Source organism: Rhinopithecus bieti, unplaced genomic scaffold, assembly GCF_001698545.2.
Source record: "Rhinopithecus bieti isolate Rb0 unplaced genomic scaffold, ASM169854v2 scaffold_33302, whole genome shotgun sequence".
NCBI classification, from domain to species: domain Eukaryota; kingdom Metazoa; phylum Chordata; class Mammalia; order Primates; family Cercopithecidae; genus Rhinopithecus; species Rhinopithecus bieti.
This window is the reverse complement of record NW_016814366.1, coordinates 1,422,020-1,430,593: the sequence shown is the minus strand read 5'-3', so window position 1 is coordinate 1,430,593 and position 8,574 is coordinate 1,422,020.

The window sequence follows — 8,574 nt, the reverse complement described above, 5'->3', positions numbered from 1 at the left end:
ACTCTTATTCTTAATAGCTTTATTTCTATGACGTTGGATAGTTTAGTCACTCCCAGACTCTTTCCATACTTCCTTAAAGCCTCTTAAATATTGAACTACAGTTTATATTCTTTCCTATAAGATGCTTCTTCATTGACACAGAGCACGGGGTCAAGACACTATAAAGTCTATAGGATTTTATGGAATGCCTGAGACAAGAATCAAACAGTCCCTTTAGTAAGTTTGTTTATTCATTTGTCTATTGATTCATTCAAGAAGTCTTATGCCAGCCCTGCCTATTGGAAGAAGGTCTGAGTTTTATTCTTACCTCTTTGGTATTAATTCTGAAACTTAGAAAGTACACTGGTTAGCAATGCTTGGGACCAACAGGTTGTTCTGGTAAATAAATCTGTTCTATATTGTCAGTGCAACAAAATGTCCCCCTCTGCATTACGTTTTTGGTACTCAACATGTCCAAGTCATAACTCTCTCCTTTATTTCTTATAGAGGTATTAGGTCTTTAAGACTAGAAGTAAGACTGTAATAGGGAAAATCAGGGGAAGACAGGCAAAGGCCAGTCATCTAAACCAGTTCTAGATGTCTGTGTAGGGGCAGATTGCTCTGTAAGGGCAGAAGGGAAAGACCCCTTCATAAGGGTCACAGCTGACAATCCTATAACAAAAGACAGGTTAACAAGAGAAAAACTTAACAAATGTATTTAACCAAAGTTTTACATGACTAGGGAGCCTTCAGAATGAAAACCCAAAATTACAGGGGAAACTATGCATTATTATGCTTAGGTTTGATAAAGAATGGACAGCCCTGAAGAACAGTGATTGGAAAAAAAGATATGATCTAATGGGAATAGACTCAGGTTGGGGACCCAGCAAGGCCTGTCTGTTCAGAGTCTTCTTGGTCTCTGTGCAGCATTCCTTCCTCCTGGATTTAGGGCAGGGCCTGTATGGAATGGGGATCTTATAATCTACTATCAAACAAGGTAGGTCAGAGAATTTATTTATGGCCAGCTCTTACATAGTTAGGTGAGGGAAGATTAGAGTACTATCTTTATGATGTAAGTCTGGCATTGTGGAAAGGCGGTTGCAGTTTCTATGACCTACCTTGGGGAAGAGGAATTCAAGTTTCTATGTCTTGCCTTCGGGCAGAATGAGGCTGAAACAGGAGGGCAGGATAACATCAGAGAAAAACTTTGTTTCTGAGGCCTTCACTTCGGGTTTTCTGAGCCCCAACATCTGCTAGAGTTATAAAAAGAAAAATTAGGGACCAAGCGAGGGGAAGAAATAATGCATCTCTTCATTCTGATGCTGGGAGACTATTTCCTTGAGATGCAATTGATTTTGCCTCTGCTAAGAGGCTCTGCTGGCTAGCCACATGCTAGCCAGTGTCCTGCATGGGTGCTAGGCTGAATTATTTGTAATTGTGCTTAGGTGATTTGTAACTGAGGTATAGGATATTTAAATAGTAGGCACCCTTTTTGCAGCATTTTTTTTTTTTTAATCTAGTTCTTGTATACTACAGATAATATTTGAACTTGTCATCTCACTGTAAAACTTTTGTTCATTTCTCATTTTGGTAATAAATAGCTATTATAACCAACTCACTTATTCAAATATGTTATTTCCCTAAGTGTTATTTTGAATTTTTTTTTCAGAAAAAATAAATTACCATAGATAATAATGGTAGCTCCATTTGTCGAACAAACGTCAGATGTTTTCAGGTGCTTGACATGCATTAATCCATTTGATTGCCTCCAACCCCACCTACCAGCCAACCTGGTCTTCAGTCATAGGTTTTAAACCTCAATATATAAGGGTGATCATACAGGACTTTGTAGCAAGCTTAATTTCATACTTCAGCCATGCTCATTATAGCTTCCATCCAACCTTTCTCTTAATTTCCTTATGTCACTTGATACCATTAGCCATTAAGTTCCTTTGTGGTCACAGGCAATGTTATTTAACCATCTTCAGCTCGTACTGGTGAAGGTCACCTCCTTTTGTTGTCTTGCACATCATAGTAGACACTACGTATGTTACTAAGAAAATTCAAGACCAGATGCAATGGTTCACACCTGTAATCCCAACACTTTGGGAGGCCAAAGCAGGTGGATCATTTGAGTCCTGGAGCTCCAGACCAATCTGGGCAACATAGTAAGACCATGTCTTAATAAGAAAGACAGAAAATTCCAGGCAAAAGAGATGTGATGTTTAAGAGATTCACTATTTTAAAAGTAACACAAGTACCCTTGAAACAAAAAGGATCAGTGGGTCAGTATTACTTAATCTCCTAAAAATTATGCCCACTCCTGGCCTGACATGGTGGCTCACACCTGTAATCCCAGCACTTTGGGAGGCCAAGGCAGGCGGATCACCTGAGGTCGGGAGTTCAAGACCAGCCTGATCAACATGGAGAAACCCCATCTCTACTAAAAGTACAAAAAATTAGACAGGCGTGGTGGCACATGCCTGTAATCCCAGGTACTTGGGAGGCTGAGGCAGGAGAATTGCTTGAACCCAGGAGGTGGAGGCTACGGTGAGCTGAGATCATGCCATTGCACTCCAGCTTGGGCAACAAGAGTGAAACTCCAGCTCAAAAAAAAAAAAAAAAAAAAAAAAAAAAAAAAAAAAAAAAAGAAACCACAACAAAACAAAACCATGCCCACTTCTAAATCTTGAGTCAAGATTTAGGCAAGGTCTCACTTGCAGCGTTTGTACTGTGCAAATAACAGGTATTTTTTTCAAGTTGCACAATATTTCTGCTCCTCCTCAGGTCAACATGGCCCTTAATAGTCTTCAACTTTATTTTCTGCCACTCTACCCATTGCTCACTATCTCTCAGCCACCTTGGTTTTCATCAGTTTCTAAATATGTCAAACTCTCTTTTTTTTTTTTGCTTCAGCTTCTTTGACTGGAATCTTTCATTCATTCTTTCCCTGGCAAATTCCTACTCATTCTTCAGGTGTCAGCCTCCATGTTACTTTCTCAGACTGTCTTTCTCTGACTTCTCCCATCTAAATTATATCCCTTTGATAGTCTCTTTAGTAGACCCTTTGTTCTTTTTCTTCATAACACTTAACACAATTTATATTTACAGTTTTTAATACCATAGTCTGTTGTCAAAATTTCCATGAGGACAATAATCATGTGTTTTGTTCACCACTATATGTGCAGCACTGAGCACAGGGCCTGACAGAGCAGACCCTTACTGAGTAAATGAATGAATGAACGAATGGCTTCCTGTGAGTTAACATGGAATGTGAGAGGAGATTTCTTCCTCTTTAAATACCACTGCTGGTAAAGCACTAAGGCAGAATCATTGATAAAGTAGATCATGGGCCAAATTCTGCCTTTAGATATCAAAAGGAATCTTTAGAGAGGAAAGATCAACCTAGTTAAAAAGGATTCGTGTAGGAGACGGGAATTGGAACTGATTTTGGATGAGGAGGCATGGCATTTCAATTCTGGAAAGAGCATAAGGTACAGATATAGGCATTAGAATCTTAATAACAACAATTAACTAACATTTATTTATTTCTGGTATGTTGTTATGTTTTTGTTTTTGAGACAGAGTCTAACTCTGCAACCTCCAGCTCCCAGGCTCAAGTAATTCTCATGCCTCAGCCTCCCAAGTAGCTGGGATTACAGGTGTGCGTCACCACACCCGGTTTTTGTATTTTTAGTAGAGATGGGGTTTCGCCATGTTGCCCAGGCTGGTCTTGAAATCCTGGCTTCAAGTGATGCACCCACCTCAGCCTCCCAAAGTGCTGGGATTACGGGCGTGAGCCACCGCGCCCAGCTTGACATTTATGGAACTCAAATGTACTAAGTGTCTATATTCATTATCTGATTTGAGACACTGTAATTTAGAAGAGGCAGTAGCACAGGAATTGAAAGTTCAGACTTTGGATTCCAATCACAGCAGAGTAAGCTTGGGCAATTATTTAACATCTCTGTGCCTGTGTGCGCTTAGTCCCTTGCATGATTGCCTTATGGAAATCCATAGGAAAGGCTTTTCCTGGACTTCCATCGGCTTTTGGGATCCTAGAATTCTTTTTTCCTTCCTTGACAGGAAATACGTATAGGAAGAACAAGGTCCTCTCTGCCTGGTGTTTGTCAATATGATTTCTTGTGACTATTTTCCCCTAAACATAAGGTTTTTTTTCTGAGTTCAGATTTTGGGGCTGAGCAAAGAAGAGATGTGACCACAAGGTGGCAGTAGCATGCAACAAGCTTTATTTGGGTGGTGCTTGAGAGACTACATGTAAGGACATCCCTCATAGCTGGAGACGGATACTTATACCTTCCAAAGGCAGAGGTGTATGGCCACCACGCAGAAGGGGAAGAAGGCAAGGGAACTACTCCTGGGGTACGGGAGAAGCAGAAATGTGGTTTATCTGTCTAGGCGATGTTGTACAACTGCAAAATGAGGAGTCTGAGTCAGAGAACTTGAAAGGGCAGCAGAGGTTTGGGGTCTTTTATAGCCCTGTGCTTTGTCTTATCTTTGGTTAACAGATGCCAGGTACAGTTTTATCTTTGGCTAGCAGGCAGACTCTAAATGGCTAAAAGCATGGCCATCTGAGCTCTGTGTGTATGTGTTTGTGTGTGTGACTATTTTCCCCTATTTATTATTATTATTACCATTATTATTATTATTTTTGAGATGGAGTCTTGCTCTGTATCCCAGGCTGGAGTGCAATGGCACAATCTCGTCTCATTGCAACCTCCATCTCCTGGGTTGAAGAGATTCTCCTGCCTCAGCCTCCCAAGTAGCTGGGACTACAGGCGTGCACCACCATGCCCGGCTAATTTTTGTAATTTTCAGTAGAGATGGGGTTTCACCATGTTGGCCAGGCTGGTCTCAAACTCCTGACCTCAGGCAATCTGCCTGCCTCGGCCTCCCAAAGTGCTGTGATTACAGGTGTAAGCCACCGCGCCTGGCCCATCTGAGCTATATTTAAGTGATTACATGGATAACATTTTGAGCTTAGAGAAGGTAAGCTTTTGAGCTAATGGTCCCAGCCTGATGTGAAGAAGCAAACAATATGTGCCCAATATACTTGGGCCAATCTTTATTTTCCTTTTAATTCATTGATTTTTTGAAACTAGAGTTGCTGAAATTCTAATTCACATTAAATTATTAAGGTTTACTAATTAAGCCTTTAAATAATATTTCTGTAAATTTTTAAAACCTGACTTTTGATACAGACGCCAACATTTGAAAGCTGTCATGGATTTTAAGAGTTCCAATATTATCTATAAAAATCTTTTTGGCAGTTACCTTGGCTAAGTGCTCATATACAAAATAAACTGATTAAATCAAGTGGGCTATTGGATGCTTTCTAGTTCCAAAACCCTAATGAAGGGGTTTATGAAAATTAAAATCCAAAGTTTTACCACAGAAATATAAAGTGACTTTTTTTTTTTTTTTTTTTTTTTTTTTTTTTTAAAGCAGATGAAAAGGTAATGCTTGGGATGCCTGTAAGTGGCTAAAAGTTGGAAAGGGAAGTTCTGATATGACCCAAATCTGTAAGTTTTTAATGTCTTATTTGAATTTTTTTAAAATTCAAAATTCAGGAAGATATGCATGTCATCTGTGTACATACTGACAAAGACTATCTCTTTGACCAAACTTTACTCAGCCTCTTCTGAGCCCTCTTCTTGACTAGGCCTTGACTTTGGGCCCTACCCCACCTGTAATTGTTGGCCTACCTCAGTCTTAACAAGAATCCTGTCAGTTTAGTGAGGATCCCGCCACTCTGGATATCTGATCAACCCTGATATCTGATCAAGTTCCTCCTTCTCCACTTCTGAAGTGTAAGCCCTTAGCCTGCCTTCAGCAAGAATCCTACTATCCTTGATGTCTCCTCTTAGTACTTTTCCATCCATTAACCCTCCTTACTCTAACTGTTGGTTATAAATACCCCAGAAGTCCTTGCTGTATTCCCAATTGAGCCCAATCTTGCTTCCCTATTACAATGTTTTGATTGCATAGTCCTGAATAAAGTCTTCCTTACCATTTTAACAAATGTCAGAATATTTTTTCTTTAACAATAACACACAACCAATCCTAACATTCTTTTATAGTCGCCTAACTTAAAAAAATAAATAAAACATTACACATACAATTGATGCATAGGAAAAATTTTTCAATCCCATTCATAATATAGCAATAAAAAATTGAAACTGAACTGAAATACTATGTATTATTCAACAGGTTGGCAACAATCCAAAAGTCTGACAACTTACTCCACTGATAAAGTTGTGGGAAATATAGGCACTCACATACATTGCTGGTTGGATTGCAAAATGCCAACATACCCATGGATGGGTATGTGGCCATATTAGGCAAATTTACATATGGATTTACCATTTGAACTAACTTCTGGGAATACATCCTAAAATAAGATGTGTTCCCATGACTATTCATTACAGCACTGTTTGTAATAGCAAAAGGCTGGAAACCACCCAGATGTCCATCCATAGGGAAGTAGCTGAATATATTATGGTACTAATTTTATCTGACTGGGGAGCTTATTCAGGTTGGATCCTTAGTCTTTGACATGGCCTTAGCAGTTTTTGGCTGCTTTCTGAATTATGTTGTTGAATATATTATGGCACATCTACACAACGGAGTATATATAGAAATGAGGAATAGTTCTATATGTATTGCATAATCTCTAGAATTTATTATGAAGTGAAAAAAGGTGGAGAAAAGTATGCTACTACTATTTATCTAAGGAAAGGGTAGGTATAAACATGCATAATTACATTTTTAAAACGAAAAAATGAATCATAAAAAGTGTTTAAGTCATTACTTATGGGGCAGGAAGGAAAAAGTAGAGGGGAGACCAAGGATTTTCAAAACAAAGGGAATTACAGATGTGCAATCAAAGAGGTTAAATAAAACCTTGACTTCCCGAATTTGAATCGGCAGTATCAATGAATTTGTGATATATTTGATTTAAAAAACAAAAACCAAACCAAAACAAACCCATACGAACCAGCTTTGTCCATTGAACAGGTATAGAAACAAACTCATTAACAATGAACACGACAAACATTTTTTGTTTGTTGTTCCTTGCAGCGCTAACTCAAAGGAGACAAACATTCAGATTATGCTTTTTAAATACCATTTCCCACTAAAGGATCCAGGACACTTAGGAGTAATGGCTTATTATGGGTATGGAGTAAGAAATACACAAAATGAGCCTGGAAAGCAAAGACTACTAGGAAAGTATCAAAAAGACTCAGGAGCCAACCTGAGTAAACTCTCATTGGCCTAAAATAAAACAACTTGAGCATTAATAGTGATAACAGCTGCGATGGATTACAACTCACCAAACTTCTTTAAATCCCTGGATTCATAATGATGGCTGTTTACTTTTGAGGGTTTTTTAAAAAACATCCAGCAGAGATTTTTAAATAGTATATGGTAGTGATCTAATTTTATTTTCCATTAGAATAAGCATTCATTCAGCATTACTTATTGACTAATTAATCCTTTTCCTATTAATACATGCCAGTATATCAAATTTCTCAATACATTGATATAGGTCTCTTTTTGGGGCTCTGTATCTCCTTCCTTTGTTTAATTGTCCATCCTAGTGCATTTAATAATACACGACTGTCTCAATTACTATGGCTTTATTGTAACTCATTACCTGGTAGGACAAGACCTTCCCATCTTAACTTTTCTTCTTCAAAATTGTTTTAAATACTGTCTATGTTTTTTCTACATATATATGAAAAACGTTAGAATGGCAACTGCAGCAGACATACTAGCTTATTTTTTAAGATTAACAGCAACTTTATACTAGCAAAATGAAAAAAATTAACTGAATAAACAGGTCACTTAATTAACTAACTGTAACACTAGACTACAAAGTGATACAAATTAACAGTTATGAAGTGCTATTTATTATACCTAAATATTACATATATTTTTTGTTAAAAATACCTAAGGCTTTTGAGTTTTTGAAATGCAAGCTTTCCCCTATACTTAAGTATATTCATTATCTTACTGTTTTGGTCAGGACAAGAACTGAAAAAGAGAAATCATCTTGAGTTCAGAATGAACAATTCTTGCTATATATATTTTCCCACATGTTAGGAATGTTCTGTAACTTTCCGAGAAATAGTGACTTGAACTAAATACTAAACTACTACCAAGCCCCAGGTGCATTTTTGGAAGTTTTTAGTCATTGGGAGCCATGGCATTTCTTTTCTCTGTATTACAAACTGTTACGCTCATTTTCTTTGACTATTAACATTGGAACAGTAGACCTCCTGTTCTGTGACTGACTGGCAGGCAGAAATGACACGGACAGGAAATGGGAAATGGTTCAGGGTCTTGGAATTCCCCCGGCTGCCTAATTAAGTGGTTCGCTATTTGGAAGTTTTTAAAATATTTGCCCCTTGGAGTTCCCCAGAGAGAAGCAAGCATTGGATTCAATGGGCAAAGAGCGTCAACTTCAAAAGTCATTCGTTGGCTGTCATAGCACAAACATTTACTGCATGCCACTGTGTCTATGGCACTATTGGGGGAACATGGCGGGGGGATACAAAAGGTCCATGACTA